Raw genomic sequence first — 24364 nt, forward strand, 5'->3', positions numbered from 1 at the left:
ACATTTGTCCTGTGGGTAGCTGCCGTATGCCTAGGATGTTACTCCACCTTTAAGTCTATAGGTGGACAGATGTGATCTTTTGCCACAGGGTATGAAATTAGACATTTTAGACTCTATATGAAACACTGAGTTTTGATGCCTTTCCCTGTCCGCATCTATCTGTTCCACAGTGCGGGGCCTCGTATACCTGAGCACGGTCCAGGTGAGGTGAGGTCCAGTCCCCTGTCATGTTGGGTGAGCAAATTTATGATTTTATTATATATTGTTTTTTGAATAGTTTTTCATGAATGCAAGAGAGGATGAGAGCTCGAGTGGGATAAGCTCTGTTACTAATATGAGTGTAACATATATGTTTTTTAGATCGCGTTGAGCACCTACTGACAAGGAGGATGAGTAATTAACTGTAGGTACAGGTTGTATCGTCCCTACTCTTATACTCTTGTTCACTGATTTGTTATATACATTTTTGTTTTCTAACACATATAACAGTAGCAACCTTTTAGAGCAGTGGCCCTGACGAAAGCCAAGGGACGTGTTGCCCGGTAGGCAGAAACATGTTGGCCCTAATAGCGACAGTCATTTGTTCCATACTGTCGTTTGCGCTGTTCCTATCTTTTAACTAGGGGATGTGCCTGGTTTCTATTAAAGTATCTGTTTCAGACATATCACCCTATTTTAAGACTCGCCACTTTTTTGTATGTTGCACTGTTTTTCACCACTTCCTACTGACCATCACAATCTGACCAACAATTGGAGGTACACTGTGGACCGTATCCAGTACTTATTAAGACTGTGTGGCATATGGTCTAGATGATCTAAGGACCTGCCAGGTCACAGTGTGGATGACCAAGTGATAGGACTGATCATTTGGTTTGTTTGATGGTTATCCACAACATATACATGTACGGGATTTGGTTTGATCAGTTCTCTAATTGATTATTAGATATCACTGCTCCCCTTTTTTCCTCTCTACTTCTGTATACATTGTTATATGGTGACTGGGGCACCAACTGACATAGAGGTAATTCCTGTCAGTTTTTTGCCAGCAATTTGCTTGGCCTTTAGACCTCCTGGGCTCTTGTGTGTTATTTAATTGTTGTTACTGGGGAAGTGAACCAGTAGTAGGTCTTTAAATTACTTCCCTTTGACCCCATTCTCCCTGTATATTTTTGAATTCTTATTTCATACATTATCCTTTTTTAATTTTGGAGATTCCTTTATTCGTATGGTTTCTGCCTTATATTCTGCACCGACTGCTCGTTTATTCATATATGGACACATTTCTCATCAGTTTTCTCTTTTTAGAGGTACAAGGCAAGGTTGTCTGCTTTCTCCTCTTTTATTTTTAATTGGCATTGAGCCTTTTCTTTCTTCAATTAGAAAATGTGATGAGATTAAAAGTATCAGTATTAAAGGTGTTCTTGTTAAAACCCTTGCATATGCTGATGATGTGCTTTTGTTTTTAAGTGATCCTGTGTCCTCTTTCCCACCTTTAATGCATATTATAACAAATTATTCTACAATTTCTGGTTATACTTTAAATACAAATAAAACAGAATTGTTCCCCTTGAATGTATATTGTACCCCTGATATGCTTCCCTTGAATGGTTTAATTTGGCAAAAAAATAAATTGAAATACTTTGGGATTTTATTTTCTACATCCATAAAGTCAACAATTACGTTAAATTGTGATTTTCTTTCAACGTATATCAAAGACAAAATTTCCAAATGTCAACAGAAGGGAGGTCTCCTTAGCAGTCCAATTAGCGACAAGGAGGATTAACTTAAAGAACTAAAAAAGTCCCGATGTTCAGTCTATGAAAGGACCTCCTGTATACACCCCTCATAACTCAAGAAACCAAAATTGATAACAACCACATTATCAAGAGAAAATACAATTTTAAACATAGAATAAAAACAATAAATTCAAGAAAACAGGATTAAAAAATTGAACAATTTATTACATTTAATTCAATTGAATGTTTGATAACAGCAATGCAGTGCCATACATTAAAATTTAAAAAATGTGCCAATATACATGAAAAACATTTAAAATTACAAAGTTCAAAGTTGTCGACGCAGCATTTCGGTTTATTACGATAGCACCTTCATTAGGACAAGGTTCTATTTAGAAAAAACATACAGTTAGAAACAGGCATTGATCTTTGGGAAAACTTTCTTTTTCATATACTCAGGCACAAGTATATACTAACAAATTTTTAGGTTATAACACAGTTTTTTCTACACATTTGTACAATCCTGTTTTTTATAGTTATGGTGGTTGAGTTACGTGGGGTTATACTTTTGGGCTAAAAAAAGAGTGACCTATGTCACTCTATGGTAGCATATTAGGATGATTTATTATGTATACCTTGGGTAGTTTGTTCAGCCTCTCTTTTTTAAATTAGAGGTTTTTTTGTTCGTAGGACCACAGTTTCATTGCTAGAAGGAGATCAATTAACAAATACATCTATTGGTTAGATGGCCGGCTTTTTCAATTTCGGCTTTTTACTTTAATTGGCCTAGATTTTAGCTAGCCCTCTCATTCCATATTACCTTTCAATTTCGGGTGCTCTGTGGAGAGGATGAGACCGAAGGGGGGCCACCGTATTGTTTTAGGAATATCACTATAGGGAGACACATATGTACATTAGGGTCTTTTAGGTGGTTCTATATTCGTACTCTTGCGTGTCTCTAGAATATGTGGCCTTACTGACCTGTTGTGTCTGTGGTCAGGTGCGAGTCATTCGCAGCCACAAGTCCGCGAGTGTCTGTAACACCAAAGTAAAAATCATATGTTTAAACTTTTCGTGTTTTTAGGGCCCCTAGATGATCTAGTGAGTCTACAAGACATAGTACTTACCCTGAAAACAGGGATATGGAGCCCTCAAAGCAGCGTGACTGGGTTCCTTTTAATTCTATTAGTGCTGTATTTTGGGTTGTGGTCTCTCGTTCAATTGACCTGTAATCAATTAAAATATACATCTCTTCACAATTTGTATGGCCAACACAATTAATTACCAGAGGCCATCCTCCTATTACTGGCTCACTTCGCACTGTCAGATTTTACCACGTTCATTTTTATACATCATTTCATGATTCAATCGTTATTTGTACTCATGCATCTTGTTAGGTGGATCGTCACATTTACTCTTGACTCCCACTTTCTATTATCAGTGTTTAAATCACATTGTTAGGCAGTTTAATGCCTGAAAAGGGGGGTGCCCAAACGTTCAGAAAGGGTGGCATACAGCTGCTGTGTTCGAGGCTTCTTATTTGGTAATGATAGCACCACCACATCACATCTGGTACCCACACTATTTTACGTTTTTGATCTTGAGCACTATCAATATGGCAACGTGGCAACAATCACAGCTTAACTTACAAACGCCATCTCCTTTACGATGTTACACTATCTGGCGTCTTCGTCAAAATTGCCGCTCTGACTCAGGCTAATGGAGGTTTACAAAAACGGGCACATGGGGAAGGCTCTTACCTTTTCCTCTTAAATCAGCCTCCCTGCTCCCCTCACGGCTCCGGTTTCCTCGTTTGGATAGAAAATAGCCGTCAATCTAATTGGTGCTTTTTATGCAAGTTATCGCGGTGCTGCTTAGGCGTACTCTCGTGAGAACACGCCATCTACATGACGTCACAGTAAAACGACGCCTACCCCGGGGACTACAATCTTAGTTTTAATCGCGTTAAACGCCTGTTGGTTTAAGATGTCAAAAAAACAGAACTTTATTCGAGTGGACATGCGGACATTTGTCACTATATCGTTGTATTTTGTTTATCATACCCTCTTGTTTGGTGACAACACATAGTATATGCATGTGTTGTGGAATACCACTCGCTATTTCGCAAAAAAGACACCGATAGTATCCCATCTGTTTACAACTATTTGCAAGGGTGAATTACGAAATTATAGCAATTGTTGTACATCTATTGCTTCCTTATCTAGTGGTGGCAACTCAAATACATCCCACTAATTAGTAGAATGTAAATTGTAATTAGGGGTTATTTATCTCCACTGGGGTTCTACCTGATTCGATATTATTTATAGTTATTATCATGTGTTACAGATATAATTACAGCCCTAATATGTATTTTTAACTTATACCATACATGGGACATGTATCTGTTCTGATGGTCTTTGAAGAGGATCTACCACCCTACACAGTCTTATAAAATACGCTCCCAATCTTCCTTAGTATTGAGTCCCTCTCTTACTGAGTTAAATCTGGACATAAAGAATTGTTCACGCTTTTTACATTTGATGTCAGTATTGCCCCCTCTACTGTTAACAGTGGTGAGTTCTAAACCACACCATCTTAAGTCATCAATGATGTGCCCCGCTGTCTTCCAATGATCTGTCAGGGGGGCACCTCTTTTATTACAGCGAATGGCAGATTTATGCTCGTTAATCCTCAAACAGATTTCGCGAGACGTTTCACCAATGTATATAAAATCACAAGGACATTTGATTAAATATACTATGTTTTTTGACCTACAGTTAATGAATGATTTTATTCTGTGCTTTGTTTTATTGTGTTCCACACAATCACCTTTAATTATGTTTGCACGGTTTGAGCAATTACTGCAGGGGAATGTCCTCAATGGAAGTGGGGTTTTGTTAATGCTCAATTGCGACACCTTATTGTCCTCTCTATAGGTATGGACTAGGCTGTTTCTAATGGTGCGATTGCGTCTAAAAGCAAACATTGGTCTTGGAACCTTTTCTTTGTTCTTCTTAGTCACCAGATTCCAATTACGATTTATTATATTTTTCACTTTATTGCGTATTCCACTGTAGTTAGTTACAAATACTAACCGTTTGTCCGTTTGTGTTTCTTTAACCTTTTCTTGGAAAAGATTCTCTCTATTAAAATACTTCGCTCTCTTAAATGCCTGTTTGACCATACGTTTTGGATAGCCTCTATTCAAGAATTTCGTAGTCAGGACCTCTGCATGTTTTACAAAATCAAAATTTTGAGAACAGTTGCGTTTCAGTCTTAAAAACTGTCCAAAGGGAATATTGTTTTTTTGGCAGGGTGGATGATGACTCTTGTAATGAAGCATCGTGTTTCGATCAGTTTTTTTGGTAAAAAGTACTACCTGTAGACTACCTTCGTTGTGTTTTAATATTATGTCTACAAATTCACATTGGTACTGATCATGGTGAACCGTAAATTTAAGGTTACAATCTCCTAGATTTAACCAGGAAATAAATTATTCTAAAGTTTCTAATGGTCCGGTCCAAATAAAAAAGACGTCATCTATATACCGAGACCAAACTGAAATATTTTCAAAAAACGGGGCAATTGAGTTAAATATGTGCGTCTCCTCAAATTGAGCTACGTACAAGTAAGCCAGACTAGGAGCACAGGTAGCTCCCATGCTGGTGCCTTTAACTTGTTTAAAAAAATCTTATTTTATATAAATATGTTATTTTTCAAAACAATAGTTACACAATATTAAATAATTTGTGGGAATTAGGGTCACTATCACATGGGCACAATAGAGTACTAATCATATCTATCGTGCTATCTTGAGGTATATTTGTATATAATGCCTCAATGTCGAGAGTTACAAGGTATTGTGTTTCTGGATTAAAAGGTAGATTCTCTACTTTTTTGAAAATGGCAGCTGTATCCTTAATATACGCTTTCTGCTTAGTTACATATGGTTGCAGAAAGATATCACCGTACTTGCTAAGTGGCTCTGTTAGTGACCCTATGCTTGACACAATGGGCCTCATGGGGGGGTCTGTAGAATTTTTGTGGACTTTTGGTAGTCCGTATAGTGCTGGGACTGTAGGGTTAACATTTAGTAGGAATCTATATTCTTCATCACAAATGATGTCATCTTCTTTTGCGAGGTCTAACATTCTTTTGATCTTGCTCTGAAGATCAGACCAATCCTTCCTACTTGATTTTTGATAATGTTCTTTATTATCTAGAAGTGAAATCATTTTATCATTATATTGTGTGGTCGACATCACTATTATGCTGCCGCCCTTGTCTGCAGGCTTAATAGTTAACATATGGCAGTTTTCCAATTTAGTAAGGGCCTCTTTTTCCTCTTTGCTCAGATTGAAGTCAATCCAGCTTTTTTGATCAAGTAAATCTGAGACACTTTTGGTTACTACTCTTTCGAAAGCCTCAATCTCTTTGTTTACTTGTCCAATCTGGGGAGTCCAGGTTGATTTAGGCTTAAGACCTGATTTGTTGAGGGAAGGGGCCCTATCTTTATCCTCAAAGAATGACTGGAGTCTAACTTTTCTAAAGAAAGTTTGAAGGTCCCTTTCAAGGTTACATCTGTCAACTGGTGATACAATCGCATATCCTAACCCTTTCTCTAGGAGTTTGGTTTCTATAGTGGTCAGTTCTATTTCAGATAAGTTGATCACTGGAGCTTTGTTTAAGTATCCCAGGTTTTCTGGCTCCTGGTATAGGGTCTCTGTTGATACTGAGGTTGAGGGGGATATTTGCTTCTCCCTCTGCCTCTCCCTCTCTGTTGGACAAAGTTCTGTCGCTGTTCTAAAAAGAGAGAGAGTCTCTGTTTGAGCCTTTTGTGGTCTCCTTTTCTTTACTGCTAATTCTATTGTCGCTCTGCATCTCTGGGTCACTATCAGAGCTAGTGTACGAAGTATCAAAAAATCTGACCTTCTTCTTCTGGAAATTTTGACTCTGGTGTTGTTGCCAAGGTTTGCGATATTGGGGCATTTCTCTGGGGCGTTCATAATAATCTTTCTGTAAGTATGGATAGATGAGTTCAGGATTATATTTAGTGGTATCTTTTCTTAATTTATTGCTTTTCTTGTTGAATAGATAATCTCTATAGCCATCGACGTCTTTCTGGATATCATCCAGCTTCTTTTTGGCATCCTCAAGTGTCGTGCTGTCAGTTAGCTTCTGTTCTAGGTCTTTAAGTTCTTGTCTCTCAATAATAGGTATATCTGAGGCTGTCTCTATTATTAAAAGCATCCAGTCACGGCTGCATCGATTGGCCACAAGGATCCATTTTTCTATAATTTATGGTTACCAATGAATATTCCCGGTTCATTCATTACCTGGAGTCCCTTTGGGATTATACCATTCTTGCAATAATCAATTAGGAAGTCAGAGTGTAATTCTGTTCTTATTATCTTTTTCTTAGTATTCCATAAATTACGCCACTCTTCCTCATCAGTATTATTAATTTGTACAGATGAGATATTTTTGGTAGTACCATTAATTATTTTATTAAATTGATCCTCGCTATAGCTGAGGGTTTGTATGCCTTCCATGTCGGCTACTAATTTAGGGTGTAAATAACACCTCCCCGGTTAACAAACCGTGAGTCACAAATATCAAAAGAAGGGAGGTCTCCTTAGCAGTCCAATTAGGGACAAGGAGGATTAACTTAAAGAACTAAAAAAGTCCAGATGTTCAGTCTATGAAAGGACCTCTTGTATACACCCCTCATAACTCAAGAAACCAAAATTGATAACAACCACATTATCAAGAGAAAATACAATTTTAAACATAGAATAAAAACAATAAATTCAAGAAAACAGGATTAAAAAATTGAACAATTTATTACATTTAATTCAATTGGATGTTTGATAACAGCAATGCAGTGCCATACATTAAAATTAAAAAAAATTGCCAATACACATGAAAAACATTTAAAATTACAAAGTTCAAAGTTGTCGACGCAGCTATCGGTTTATTACGATAGCACCTTCATCAGCACAAGGTTCTATTTAGAAAAAAAAAACAGTTAGAAACAGGCATTGATCTTTGGGAAAACTTTCTTTTTTATATACTCAGGCACAAGTATATACTAACAAATGTTTAGGTTATAACACACAGTTTTTTCTACACATTTGTACAATCCTGTTTTTTATAGTTATGGTGGTTGAGTTACGTGGGGTTATATTTTTGGGCTAAAAAAAGAGTGACCTATGTCACTCTATGGTAGCATATTAGGATGATTTATTATGCATACCTTGGGTAGTTTGTTCAGCCTCTCTTTTAAATTAGAGGTTTTTTTGTTCGTAGGGCCTCAATGGATAAAGGCTCTGTTCTCACACTTATACCACAGTTTCATTGCTGGAAGGAGATAAATTAACAAATACATCTATTGGTTAGATGGCCGGCTTTTTCAATTTCGGCTTTTTACTTTAATTGGCCTAGATTTTAGCTAGCCCTCTCATTCCATATTACCTTTCAATTTCGGGTGCTCTGTGGAGAGGATGAGACCGAAGGGGGGCCACAGTATTGTTTTAGGAATATCACTATAGGGAGACACATATGTACATTAGGGTCTTTTAGGTGGTTCTATATTCGTACTCTTTCGTGTCTCTAGAATATGTGGTCTTACTGACCTGTTGTGTCTGTGCGTCAGGTGCGAGTCATTCGCAGCCACAAGTCCGCGAGTGTCTGTAACACCAAAGTAAAAATCAAATGTTTAAACTTTTCGTGTTTTAAGGGCCCCTAAATGATCTAGTGAGTCTACAAGACATAGTACTTACCCTGAATACAGGGATATGGAGCCCTCAAAGCAGCGTGACTGGGTTTCTTTGAATTCTACCAGTGCTGTATTTTGGGTTGTGGTCTCTCGTTCAATTGACCTGTAATCAATTAAAATATAGAGATGTATAGAGATGTATATTTTAATTGATTACAGGCCACGCTGTCACACTGCTTTGAGGGCTCCATATCCCTGTTATCAGGGTAAGTACTATGTCTTGTAGACTCACTAGATCCTCTAGGGGCCCTAAAAACACGAAAAGTTTAAACATTTGATTTCTACTTTGGTGCTACAGACACTCGCGGACTTGTGGCTGCGAATGACTCGCACCTGACGCACAGACACAACAGGTCAGTAAGGCCACATATTCGAGAGACACGAAAGAGTGCGAATATAGAACCACCTAAAAGACCCTAATGTACATATGTGTCTCCCTATAGTGATATTCCTAAAACAATACGGTGGCCCCCCTTCGGTCTCATCCTCTCCACAGAGCACTCAAAATTGAAAGGTAATATGGAATGAGAGGGCTAGCTAAAATCTAGGCCAATTAAAGTAAAAAGCCGAAATTGAAAAAGCCGGCCATCTAACCAATAGATGTTTTTGTTAATTTATCTCCTTCCAGCAATGAAACTGTGGTATAAGTGTGAGAACAGAGCCTTTATCCATTGAGGCCCTACGAACAAAAAAAACTCTAATTTAAAAGAGAGGCTGAACAAACTACCCAAGGTATGCATAATAAATCATCCTAATATGCTACCATAGAGTGACATAGGTCACTCTTTTTTGAGCCCAAAAGTATAACCCCACGTAACTCAACCACCATAAAGCCTGATTATATGAAAAAGAAATTTTTCCCAAAGATCAATGCCTGTTTCTAACTGTATGTTTTTTCTAAATAGAACCTTGTCCTGATGAAGGTGCTATCGTAAGAAACCGAAACGCTGCGTCGACAACTTTGAACTTTGTAATTTTAAATGTTTTTCATGTGTATTGGCACATTTTTTAAATTTGAATGTATGGCACTGCATCGCTGTTATCAAACATTCAATTGAATTAAATGTAATAAATTGTTCAATTTTTTAATCCTGTTTTCTTGAATTTAATGTTTTTATTCTATGTTTAAAATTGTATTTTCTCTTGATAATGTGGTTGTTATCAATTTTGGTTTCTTGAGTTATGAGGGGTGTATACAAGAGGTCCTTTCATAGACTGAACATCGGGACTTTTTTAGTTCTTTAAGTTAATCCTCCTTGTCCCTAATTGGACTGCTAAGGAGACCTCCCTTCTTTTGATATTTGTGACTCACGGTTTGTTAACCGGGGAGGTGTTATCTACACCCTAAATTAGTAGCCGACATGGAAGGCATAAAAACCCTCAGCTATAGCGAGGATCAATTTAATAAAATAATTTATGGCACTACCAAAAATATCTCATCTGTACAATTTAATAATACTGATGAGGAAGAGTGGCGTAATTTATGGAATATTAAGAAAAAGATAATAAGAACAGAATTACACTCTGACTTCCTAATTGATTATTGCAAGAATGGTATAATCCCAAAGGGACTCCAGGTAACGAATGAACCGGGAATATTCATTATTAACCATAAGTTTATAGAAAAATGGACTCTTGTGGCCAATCGATGCAGCCGTGACTGGATGCTTTTAATAATAGAGACAGCCTCAGATATACTTATTATTGAGAGACAAGAACTTAAAGACCTAGAACAGAAGCTAACTGACAGCACGGCACTTGAGGATGCCAAAAAGAAGCTGGATGATATCCAGAAAGACGTCGATGGCTATAGAGATTATCTATTCCACAAGAAAAGCAATAAATTAAGAAAAGATATCACTAAATATAATCCTGAACTCATCTATCCATACTTACAGAAAGATTATTATGAACGCCCCAGAGAAATGCCCCAATATCGCAAACCTTGGCAACAACACCAGGGTCAAAATTTCCAGAAGAAGAAGGTCAGATTTTTTGATACTTCGTACACTAGCTCTGATAGTGAACCAGAGATGCAGAGCGACAATAGAAATAGTAGTAAAGAAAAGGAGACCACAAAAGGCTCAAACAGAGACTCTCTCTCTTTTTTAGAACAGCGACAGAACTTTGTCCAACAGAGAGGGAGAGGCAGAGGGAGAAGCATATATACCCCTCAACCTCAGTATCAACAGAGACCCTATACCAGGAGCCAGAAAACCTGGGATACTTAAACAAAGCTCCAGTGATCAACTTATCTGAAATAGAACTGACCACTATAGAAACCAAACTCCTAGAGAAAGGGTTAGGATATGCGATTGTATCACCAGTTGAAAGATTTAACCTTGAAAGGGACCTTCAAACTTTCTTTAGAAAAGTTAGACTCCAGTCATTCTTTGAGGATAAAGATAGGGCCCCTTCCCTCAACAAATCAGGTCTTAAGCCTAAATCAACCTGGACTCCCCAGATTGGACAAGTAAACAAAGAGATTGAGGCTTTCGAAAGAGTAGTAACCAAAAGTGTCTCAGATTTACTTGATCAAAAAAGCTGGATTGACTTCAATCTGAGCAAAGAGGAAAAAGAGGCCCTTACTAAATTGGAAAACTGCCATATGTTAACTATTAAGCCTGCAGACAAGGGCGGCAGCATAGTAGTGATGTTGACCACACAATATAATGATAAAATGATTTCACTTCTAGATAATAAAGAACATTATCAAAAATCAAGTAGGAAGGATTGGTCTGATCTTCAGAGCAAGATCAAAAGAATGTTAGACCTCGCAAAAGAAGATGACATCATTTGTGATGAAGAATATAGATTCCTACTAAATGTTAACCCTACAGTCCCAGCACTATACGGACTACCAAAAGTCCACAAAAATTCTACAGACCCCCCCATGAGGCCCATTGTGTCAAGCATAGGGTCACTAACAGAGCCACTTAGCAAGTACGCTGATATCTTTCTGCAACCATATGTAACCAAGCAGAAAGTGTATATTAAAGATACAGCTGCCATTATCAAAAAAGTAGGGAATCTACCTTTTAATCCAAAAACACAATACCTTGTAACTCTCGACATTGAGGCATTATATACAAATATACCTCAAGATAGCACGATAGATATGATTAGTACTCTATTTTGCCCATGTGATAGTGACCCTACTCCCCACGAATTATTTATTATTGAGTGTGTAACTATTGTTTTGAAAAATAACATTTTTATATTAAATAAAGATTTGTTTTTAAACAAGTTAAAGGCACCAGCATGGGAGCTACCTGTGCTCCTAGTCTGGCTTGCTTGTACGTAGCTCAATTTGAGGAGACGCACATATTTATCTCAATTGTCCCGTTTTTTGAAAATATTTCAGTTTGGTCTCGGTATATAGATGACGTCTTTTTTATTTGGACCGGACCATTAGAAACTTTAGAAGAATTTATTTCCTGGTTAAATCTAGGAGATTGTAACCTTAAATTTACGGTGATCAGTACCAATGTGAATTTTTAGACATAATAATAAAACACAACAAAGGTAGTCTACAGGTAGAACTTTTTACCAAAAAAACTGATCGAAACACAATGCTTCATTACAAGAGTCATCATCCACCCTGCCAAAAAAACAATGTTCCCTTTGGACAGTTTTTAAGACTGCAACGCAACTGTTCTCAAAATTGTGATTTTGTAAAACATGCAGAGGTCCTGACAACGAAATTCTTGAATAGAGGCTATCCAAAACGTATGGTCAAACAGGCATTTAAGAGAGCGAAGTATTTTAATAGAGAGAATCTTTTCCAAGAAAAGGTTAAAGAAACACAAACGGACAAACGGTTAGTATTTGTAACTAACTACAGTGGAATAAGCAATAAAGTGAAAAATATAATAAATCGTAATTGGAATCTGGTGACTAAGAAGAACAAAGAAAAGGTTCCAAGACCTATGTTTGCTTTTAGACGCAATCGCACCATTAGAAACAGTCTAGTCCATACCTATAGAGAGGACAATAGGGTGTCGCAATTGAGCATTAACAAAACCCCACTTCCATTGGGGAGGTTCCCCTGCAGTAATTGCTCAAACTGTGCAAACATAATTAAAGGTGATTGTGTGGAACACAATAAAACAAAGCACAGAATAAAATCGTTCATTAACTGTAGATCAAAAAACATAGTATATTTAATCAAATGTCCTTGTGATTTCATATACATTGGTGAAACGTCTCGCGAAATCCATTTGAGGATTAACAAGCATAAATCTGCCATTCGCTGTAATTAAAGAGGTGCCCCCCTGACAGATCATTGGAAGACAGCGGGGCACATCATTGATGACTTAAGATGGTGTGGTTTAGAACTCACCACGGTTAACAGTAGAGGGCGCAATACTGACATCAAACGTAAAAAGCGTGAACAATTCTTTATGTCCAGATTTAACTCAGTAAGAGAGGGACTCAATACTAAGGAAGATTGGGAACGTATTCTATAAGACTGTGTAGGGTGGTAGATCCTCTTCAAAGACCATCAGAACAGATACATGTCCCATGTATGGTATAAGTTAAAAATACATATTAGGGCTGTAATTATATCTGTAACACATGATAATAACTATAAATAATATCGAATCAGGTAGAACCACAGTGGAGATAAATAACCCCTTATTACATTTTACATTCTACTAATTAGTGGGATGTATTTGAGTTGCCACCACTAGATAAGGAAGCAATAGATGTACAACAATTGCTCTAATTTCGTAATTCGCCCTTGCAAATAGTTGTAAACAGATGGGATACTATTGGTGTTTTTTTGCGAAATAGCGAGTGGTATTCCACAACACATACATATACTATGTGTTGTCACCAAACATGAGGGTATGATAAACAAAATACAACGATATAGTGACAAATGTCCGCATGTCCACTCAAATAAAGTTCTGTTTTTTTGCCATCTTAAAGCAACAGCCATTTAACGAGATTAAAACTACAATTGTAGTCCCCGGGGTAGGCGTTGTTTTACTGTGACGTCATGTAGATGGCGTGTTCTCGCGAGAGTACGCTTAAGGAGCACCGCGATAACTTGCATAAAAAGCACCAATTAGATTGACGGCTATTTTCTATCCAAACGAGGAAACCGGAGCCGTGAGGGGAGCAAGGAGGCCGATTTAAGAGGAAAAGGTAAGAGCCTTTTCCATGCGCCCGTTTTTGTAAACCTCCACTAGCCTGAGTCAGAGCAGCAATTTTTACGAAGACGCCAGATAGTGTAACATCGTAAGGGAGATGGCGTTTGTAAGATAAGCTGTGATTGTTGCCACGTTGCCATATCGATAGTGCTCAAGATCAAAAACGTAAAATAGTGTGGGTACCAGATGTGATGTGGTGGTGCTATCATTACCAAATAGGAAGCCTCGAACACAGCAGGTGTATGCCACCCTTTATGAACGTTTGGGCACCCCCCTTTTCAGGCATTAAACTGCCTAACAATGGGATTTAAACACTGATAATAGAAAGTGGGAGTCAAGAGTAAATGTGACGATCCACCTAACAAGATGCATAAGTACAAATAACGATTGAATCATGAAATGATGTATAAAAATGAACGCGGTAAAATCTGACAGTGCGAAGTGAGCCAGTAATAGGAGGATGGCCTCTGGTAATTAAGTGTGGTGGCCATACAATTTGTGAAGAGATGTATATTTTAATTGATTACAGGTCAATTGAACGAGAGACCACAACCCAAAATACAGCACTGGTAGAATTAAAAGGAACCCAATCATGCTGCTTTGAGGGCTCCATATCCCTGTTTTCAGGGTAAGTACTATGTCTTGTGGACTCACTAGATCATCTAGGGGCCCTAAAAACACGAAATGTTTAAACATTTGATTTTTACTTTGGGGTTACAGACACTCGCGGACTTGTGGCTGCGAATGACTCGTACCTGACGCACAGACACAACAGGTCAGTAAGGCCACATATTCTAGAGACACGAAAGAGTGCGAATATAGAACCACCTAAAAGACCCTATTGTACATATGTGTCTCCCTATAGTGATATTCCTAAAACAATACGGTGGCCCCCCTTCGGTCTCATTCTCTCCTCAGAGCACCCAAAATTGAAAGGTAATATGAATGAGAGGGCTAGCTAAAATCTAGGCCAATTAAAGTAAAAAGCCGAAATTGAAAAAGCCGGCCATCTAACCAATAGATGTATTTGTTAATTTATCTCCTTCCAGCAATGAAACTGTGGTATAAGTGTGAGAACAGAGCCTTTATCCATTGAGGCCCTACGATCAAAAATACCTCTAATTTAAAAGAGAGGCTGAACAAACTACCCAAGGTTTGCATAATAAAACATCCTAATATGCTACCATAGAGTGACATAGGTCACTCTTTTTTGAGCCCAAAAGTATAACCCCACGTAACTCAAGCACCATAACTATAAAAAACAGGATTGTACAAATGTGTAGAAAAAACTGTGTAATAACCTAAAAATTTGTTAGTATATACTTGTGCCTGAGTATATGAAAAAAGTTTTCCCAAAGATCAATGCCTGTTTCTAACTGTATGTTTTTTCTAAATAGAACCTTGTCCTGATGAAGGTGCTATCATAATAAACCAAAACGATGCGTCGACAACTTTGAACTTTGTAATTTTAAATGTTTTTCATGTGTATTGGCACCTTTTTTAAATTTTAATGTATGGCACTGCATTGCTGTTATCAAACATTCAATTGAATTAAATGTAATAAATTGTTCAATTTTTTAATCCTGTTTTCTTGAATTTATTGTTTTTATTCTATGTTTAAAATTGTATTTTCTCTTGATAATGTGGTTGTTATCAATTTTGGTTTCTTGAGTTATGAGGGGTGTATACAAGAGGTCCTTTCATAGACTGAACATCGGGACTTTTTTAGTTCTTAAAATTTCCAAATGGTCATCACTACATCTTACATGGTGGGGCAGATTAGATTCTATAAAAATGACTTTAGCACCTAAAATTTTGTATACACTTGCAATGCTTCCAATTCAATTTCCTTTGAAGTTTCATAAAGATGTTGATAAAGTTTTGTCTAAGTTCTTATGGAATAACAAGTCACCTCGTATTAGTTATAAATTACTACAAATTCCCAAACGTAATGCCGGTTTTGGCATTCCTGATTTTTTTCTTTATCATAAAGCCTTTATTTTGAAACAAAGTTCTCTTTGGTTTAATCACTCTTTACTAATTACTCCGCCTGCTTGGTTATCTATTGAGAAATCGTTGGTAAATCCTCACCCACTTTCATCTCTATTAACAATGTCTAATACCACAGCATTTTTTCATAAATCAATCATTATTAAATCTGCTAAAATGATGTTTAATGATTTAGACCTAATTTTTCTTTCCCCCATGAATACTACTGGAGATATTTCCCTTTGGTATAGCACTGTTATCAAATTAAATAGGAATGTTACTTTTTGGTCCTCATGGATTAAAGCAGGTATTTTTTACCTTAAAGATGTGTATACCAATAATAATTTCATTTTGTTTGAACATTTACAATTTCGATTTGGTTTACCTCGATCCCATGTTATCGAATACCAATACTTATGTAATTCAATTTTAGATTCTTTTCCATATGCTATTCCCTCTAATATTGATGTTGATTTGGCTCGCTACATTCAAACGATTTCTTCTTCTTCTCATGGTGTTTCTATTTCATATAAAAAGTTATCAGACACTCTTGGTAATAATATTGATACGCTGTCAACCTTCTGGAATAATGAGCTATCACTTTCTTTATTTAATGACAATTGGAGAGAAATATGGTGTAATGGTATATCTGGCTGGCTCCCTGTTTCTCTCTTTCAAACTAACTCTTATATTTTACTTAATAGATTGTGGACCCCTTATTGTTTATTTCATGCTAAACTTCTCCCCTCTCCTGACTGTTGGCATTGTAAAGTAGAATCTGGTACATTGCAACATATGTTATTTGATTGCCCTCCTATTTTCAAGTTTGGGTCTGATGTTTGGGTTGTTATAGCTAAGATTTTAAATATTCAAGAAGATATTTCTTATAAATTGTTGATTTGTAAATCGCATACATTATCACTTGATTTAAATGTTTTAGAATGTAAACTTTTTAATTTTCTTATTTCAGCAGCATTGAAATCCATTACTTATTGTTGGAAAGACTGTTCTTCTTTATCTGTTCATGCATGGTGGTCTTGGGTTCTTTTTACAAGCAGAGGTGCTCAATTATCTTTGAAGGGGCTTGTTCATAATGCGCTTTCTTTCCAATCATTCTGGTTACCTGTTGGTTTATATTTAGATATAAAGTAATGTATGAATATTTGTTTTATCTTGGTGACATTCATTTTCCCTTAATGTTTGTTTTCTCTTTATTACAGTAGCTCCTTTCAATTTATTCTTATCGTAATCATATATTTTCCCTTCCCTTTCCCCTTTTAATTTCCTTTAAATACTGTTTTATCTTTACCTTTTGCAATCGTATAATGTATTGTTTGCTAGTTTTGATAATGTTTTAAGCTATTTTCGCCATTTAGTATTATTTTTTGTATTGTCTTTCTGTTTCACCTGCATATAAAAATTTCAATAATATATTTTGAAATCAAAAAACAGCATTTTAACATTACAGACACACCTGCCTGGTTTTGCACTATGAACGTCTCTTAGAATCTTTCAGAAAAGCAACCATTTGTAAGAGGGAATATCTCTGTAGTGCCTCCAATTATGTAAAGAATTGCTGGACACTTGCTACCTGAGTGTTCCATAATTGCCCCTCTTTCTACGTGCATATGCTTTGCTGTTGTGGCTTAAGACAAGAGGGTGGATCTCAACTTTCCCATCTCACACTTTAAAAGAGTAAACTAAGTTACTCCACTCAATTTTGACTGGCCATAAGCTATTCCCCAGTATCAGAACACTGCTAATTATTTATCTTTTCTGCTAGCTCCTTTGTCCATTGGTATGCAAACTGCTAATCTTAGTAGGGGCATTGACATTTTAGTGCAGGACAAAACTCTTATGTCTTTTTGTCTTGTGTCTTTTTGTCGATATTTGCACAGACTTTGCCACAGAGCTCAGAACTCTTGAGATTTCGTCCCATCTAAATGTGACAGGTGGAGATAGACTGTTTCCATGAGGCACCCCTCCATAATGATAAGCCCTTTGAGAGAGTGGCACTTATTTGAATCTTGACATCTGTTAAGCCTTTCAAAAGAAAGTCACAGGAAAAGCTGTATTCACTTGAACACAGTACCCGTCCGTGCCCGTCAGAGCATGGAGGAGGCTGGGCTGGGCCACCCCCCTTGATTTCCATGAGAAGTGGTCACAGTGGTAAGATTTCGCATTTGTCTTTAGTGACTCTTCGTGGACATTTTTACACACAAACTATTTGGCAATAGACTTTTGTCTTCACATATACCATAATTTACTTACTATAGCGAATTGTCGTTGGAAAGAGTCTACTGAGGTTCTCGGACCCACTGCATAAGCCCTGTCAACCTAGATAAAGTATCAATTCAGGCCTTATTGCTATAGTCCAATACACACGAAAAGGTTGAACTATCAAATCTGTGCCTCTCCTATTATTTGCATCTTGGGGGAACTGTTGATTATAAGAGCCTCGGTCATTGGTGTATATGGTATCTACAGTATTGTTTATAGTCTGGTCTACAAGTTGTATATAATTGCTGCAATTTAACATCTGCTTACCTAAGCCTTCACTCCAACCTATGCCCTCCACACCCCAATAACAATAGATTTAATACTTACCCATCTGGTTTACAAAAATTTGTTGTGGCAATAATGGAGAAAAGGAAGGCAGCAGAGGCAATGACGGGAGGAAAAAAGAGCAAGGATTAACAAACCAGCTGAATCTGCAGCTGAAAACTGTACTCTAGCAGCTATCGATGATTTAATAGAAGAAGTGGAAACCATGTTGGCCAATGGCAAGGAGCTTAGAACTAAGGGTAAAAATAAAATCTCATCCTATTATAGTAAAAAGAACAAAGCAACTATTGCAAGATCAAGCAGCCCAACTGTTATTGTTCACCAAGTTCATAACACGACAACTTCACAATCACTAATCACATCCCCACCAAAAGTAATGTCTAGTAACTCTAAGTTTGTCTCCCCTAGATTGGACAACACAGACAGTAACCAGGAAAAGCTCTATACTTAGGGAGATTGAAAATATAGAGTGCTCTAATAGATATCTACCCCTAGCAGAAAATCTGGAGGAAGTACTGGAAGAGCAAATAAAAGAAATTGAGTGTAACAGAGCAACCCACAGATAATAGGGGAGCAGCGAAGACACAAACAAAGCCACTGGACACTCACACACTTGTTCTGGATCTTTGCTTAAAATTAAAAGCAGTACAAGAAGAGGTTTTGGTACTCAAAAGGATGTTTGAGGCCTTAACAACACAATCATTTATAAACCCAGTAGCTGAGTCCAGTGCACCTTAGAATAGAGCGGTAACTGCAAACACAACAATGATGGACAGAATGTGGATCAATGTCACACATTCACCCCAGTCCAAAGATCTGGGTCCATATCCATCGTTTTTCCACTCCACACCACCCTGGGTTAGACAATGGCAATATGCAAATCAGCGCTGACCCTGTGCCCCATGGGAACAGTCCAGTCCGAACTACAAAAGCCATGTCCTTCCCAGAACGGAAACAAGCATCCGAGGACCGGCCCGGTTTCGAGGTAACACCTCTCATCAGCCCGGCTAGCTTGATTCCAGTGGTGTGGAGTGCCTGGGACTCACGTCTGAGCATCCCCAGTACACTTAGAGCGGTAACTGCAAACACAACAATGATGGACAGAATGTGGATCAATGTCACACATTCACCCCAGTCCAAAGATCTGGGTCCATATCCATCGTTTTTCCACTCCACACCACCCTGGGTTAGACAATGGCAATATGCAAATCAGCGCTGACCCTGTGCCCCATGGGAACAGTCCAGTCCGAACTACAAAAGCCATGTCCTTCCCAGAACGGAAACAAGCATCCGAGGACCGGCCCGGTTTCGAGGTAACACCTCTCATCAGCCCGGCTAGCTTGATTCCAGTGGTGTGGAGTGCCTGGGACTCACGTCTGAGCATCCCCAGTACACTTAGAGCGGTAACTGCAAACACAACAATGATGGACAGAATGTGGATCAATGTCACACATTCACCCCAGTCCAAAGATCTGGGTCCATATCCATCGTTTTTCCACTCCACACCACCCTGGGTTAGACAATGGCAATATGCAAATCAGCGCTGACCCTGTGCCCCATGGGAACAGTCCAGTCCGAACTACAAAAGCCATGTCCTTCCCAGAACGGAAACAAGCATCCGAGGACCGGCCCGGTTTCGAGGTAACACCTCTCATCAGCCCGGCTAGCTTGATTCCAGTGGTGTGGAGTGCCTGGGACTCACGTCTGAGCATCCCCAGTACACTTAGAGCGGTAACTGCAAACACAACAATGATGGACAGAATGTGGATCAATGTCACACATTCACCCCAGTCCAAAGATCTGGGTCCATATCCATCGTTTTTCCACTCCACACCACCCTGGGTTAGACAATGGCAATATGCAAATCAGCGCTGACCCTGTGCCCCATGGGAACAGTCCAGTCCGAACTACAAAAGCCATGTCCTTCCCAGAACGGAAACAAGCATCCGAGGACCGGCCCGGTTTCGAGGTAACACCTCTCATCAGCCCGGCTAGCTTGATTCCAGTGGTGTGGAGTGCCTGGGACTCACGTCTGAGCATCCCCAGTACACTTAGAGCGGTAACTGCAAACACAACAATGATGGACAGAATGTGGATCAATGTCACACATTCACCCCAGTCCAAAGATCTGGGTCCATATCCATCGTTTTTCCACTCCACACCACCCTGGGTTAGACAATGGCAATATGCAAATCAGCGCTGACCCTGTGCCCCATGGGAACAGTCCAGTCCGAACTACAAAAGCCATGTCCTTCCCAGAACGGAAACAAGCATCCGAGGACCGGCCCGGTTTCGAGGTAACACCTCTCATCAGCCCGGCTAGCTTGATTCCAGTGGTGTGGAGTGCCTGGGACTCACGTCTGAGCATCCCCAGTACACTTAGAGCGGTAACTGCAAACACAACAATGATGGACAGAATGTGGATCAATGTCACACATTCACCCCAGTCCAAAGATCTGGGTCCATATCCATCGTTTTTCCACTCCACACCACCCTGGGTTAGACAATGGCAATATGCAAATCAGCGCTGACCCTGTGCCCCATGGGAACAGTCCAGTCCGAACTACAAAAGCCATGTCCTTCCCAGAACGGAAACAAGCATCCGAGGACCGGCCCGGTTTCGAGGTAACACCTCTCATCAGCCCGGCTAGCTTGATTCCAGTGGTGTGGAGTGCCTGGGACTCACGTCTGAGCATCCCCAGTACACTTAGAGCGGTAACTGCAAACACAACAATGATGGACAGAATGTGGATCAATGTCACACATTCACCCCAGTCCAAAGATCTGGGTCCATATCCATCGTTTTTCCACTCCACACCACCCTGGGTTAGACAATGGCAATATGCAAATCAGCGCTGACCCTGTGCCCCATGGGAACAGTCCAGTCTGAACTACAAAAGCCATGTCCTTCCCAGAACGGAAACAAGCATCCGAGGACCGGCCCGGTTTCGAGGTAACACCTCTCATCAGATCGGCTAGCTTGATTCCAGTGGTGTGGAGTGCCTGGGACTCACGTCTGAGCATCCCCAGTACACTTAGAGCGGTAACTGCAAACACAACAATGATGGACAGAATGTGGATCAATGTCACACATTCACCCCAGTCCAAAGATCTGGGTCCATATCCATCGTTTTTCCACTCCACACCACCCTGGGTTAGACAATGGCAATATGCAAATCAGCGCTGACCCTGTGCCCCATGGGAACAGTCCAGTCCGAACTACAAAAGCCATGTCCTTCCCAGAACGGAAACAAGCATCCGAGGACCGGCCCGGTTTCGAGGTAACACCTCTCATCAGCCCGGCTAGCTTGATTCCAGTGGTGTGGAGTGCCTGGGACTCACGTCTGAGCATCCCCAGTACACTTAGAGCGGTAACTGCAAACACAACAATGATGGACAGAATGTGGATCAATGTCACACATTCACCCCAGTCCAAAGATCTGGGTCCATATCCATCGTTTTTCCACTCCACACCACCCTGGGTTAGACAATGGCAATATGCAAATCAGCGCTGACCCTGTGCCCCATGGGAACAGTCCAGTCCGAACTACAAAAGCCATGTCCTTCCCAGAACGGAAACAAGCATCCGAGGACCGGCCCGGTTTCGAGGTAACACCTCTCATCAGCCCGGCTAGCTTGATTCCAGTGGTGTGGAGTGCCTGGGACTCACGTCTGAGCATCCCAGTACACTTAGAGCGGTAACTGCAAACACAACAATGATGGACAGAATGTGGATCAATGTCACACATTCACCCCAGTCCAAATATCTGGGTCCATATCCATCGTTTTTCCACTCCACACCACCCTGGGTTAGACAATGGCAATATGCAAATCAGCGCTGACCCTGTGCCCCATGGGAACAGTCCAGTCCGAACTACAAAAGCCATGTCCTTCCCAGAACGGAAACAAGCATCCGAGGACCGGCCCGGTTTTGAGGTAACACCTCTCATCAGCCCGGCTAGCTTGATTCCAGTGGTGTGGAGTGCCTGGGACTCAAGTCTGAGCATCCCCAGTACACTTAGAGAGGTAACTGCAAACACAACAATGATGGACAGAATGTGGATCAATGTCACACATTCACCCCAGTCCAAAGATCTGGGTCCATATCCATCGTTTTTCCACTCCACACCACCCTGGGTTAGACAATGGCAATATGCAAATCAGCGCTGACCCTGTGCCCCATGGGAACAGTCCAGTCCGAACTACAAAAGCCATGTCCTTCCCAGAACGGAAACAAGCATCCGAGGACCGGCCCGGTTTCGAGGTAACACCTCTCATCAGCCCGGCTAGCTTGATTCCAGTGGTGTGGAGTGCCTGGGACTCACGTCTGAGCATCCCCAGTACACTTAGAGCGGTAACTGCAAACACAACAATGATGGACAGAATGTGGATCAATGTCACACATTCACCCCAGTCCAAAGATCTGGGTCCATATCCATCGTTTTTCCACTCCACACCACCCTGGGTTAGACAATGGCAATATGCAAATCAGCGCTGACCCTGTGCCCCATGGGAACAGTCCAGTCCGAACTACAAAAGCCATGTCCTTCCCAGAACGGAAACAAGCATCCGAGGACCGGCCCGGTTTCGAGGTAACACCTCTCATCAGCCCGGCTAGCTTGATTCCAGTGGTGTGGAGTGCCTGGGACTCACGTCTGAGCATCCCCAGTACACTTAGAGCGGTAACTGCAAACACAACAATGATGGACAGAATGTAGATCAATGTCACACATTCCCCCCAGTCCAAAGATCTGGGTCCATATCCATCGTTTTTTCACTCCACACCACCCTGGGTTAGACAATGGCAATATGCAAATCAGCGCTAACCCTGTGCCCCATGGGAACAGTCCAGTCCGAACTACAAAAGCCATGTCCTTCCCAGAACGGAAACAAGCATCCGAGGACCGGCCCGGTTTCGAGGTAATACCTCTCATCAGCCCGGCTAGCTTGATTCCAGTGGTGTGGAGTGCCTGGGACTCACGTCTGAGCATCCCCAGTACACTTAGAGCGGTAACTGCAAACACAACAATGATGGACAGAATGTGGATCAATGTCACACATTCACCCCAGTCCAAAGATCTGGGTCCATATCCATCGTTTTTCCACTCCACACCACCCTGGGTTAGACAATGGCAATATGCAAATCAGCGCTGACCCTGTGCCCCATGGGAACAGTCCAGTCCGAACTACAAAAGCCATGTCCTTCTTTGTAGTTCAGACTGGACTGTTCCCATGGGGCACAGGGTCAGCGCTGATTTGCATATCGCCATTGTCTAACCCAGGGTGGTGTGGAGTGGAAAAATGATGGATTTGGGCCCAGATCTTTGGACTGGGGTGAATGTGTGACATTGATCCACATTCTGTCCATCACTGTTGTGTTTGCAATTACCGCTCTAAGTGTACTGGGGATGCTCAGACGTGAGTCCCAGGCACTCCACACCACTGGAATCAAGCTAGCCGGGCTGATGAGAGGTGTTACCTCGAAACCGGGCCGGTCCTCGGATGCTTGTTTCCGTTCTGGGAAGGACATGGCTTTTGTAGTTCAGACTGGACTGTTCCCATGGGGCACAGGGTCAGCGCTGATTTGCATATCGCCATTGTCTAACCCAGGGTGGTGTGGAGTGGAAAAATGATGGATTTGGGCCCAGATCTTTGGACTGGGGTGAATGTGTGACATTGATCCACATTCTGTCCATCACTGTTGTGTTTGCAATTACCGCTCTAAGTGTACTGGGGATGCTCAGACGTGAGTCCCAGGCACTCCACACCACTGGAATCAAGCTAGCCGGGCTGATGAGAGGTGTTACCTCGAAACCGGGCCGGTCCTCGGATGCTTGTTTCCGTTCTGGGAAGGACATGGCTTTTGTAGTTCAGACTGGACTGTTCCCATGGGGCACAGGGTCAGCGCTGATTTGCATATCGCCATTGTCTAACCCAGGGTGGTGTGGAGTGGAAAAATGATGGATTTGGGCCCAGATCTTTGGACTGGGATGAATGTGTGACATTGATCCACATTCTGTCCATCACTGTTGTGTTTGCAATTACCGCTCTAAGTGTACTGGGGATGCTCAGACGTGAGTCCCAGGCACTCCACACCACTGGAATCAAGCTAGCCGGGCTGATGAGAGGTGTTACCT

This window comes from Lissotriton helveticus, chromosome 5_1, assembly GCF_964261635.1.
Source record: "Lissotriton helveticus chromosome 5_1, aLisHel1.1, whole genome shotgun sequence".
Classification (NCBI taxonomy): Eukaryota; Metazoa; Chordata; class Amphibia; order Caudata; family Salamandridae; genus Lissotriton; species Lissotriton helveticus.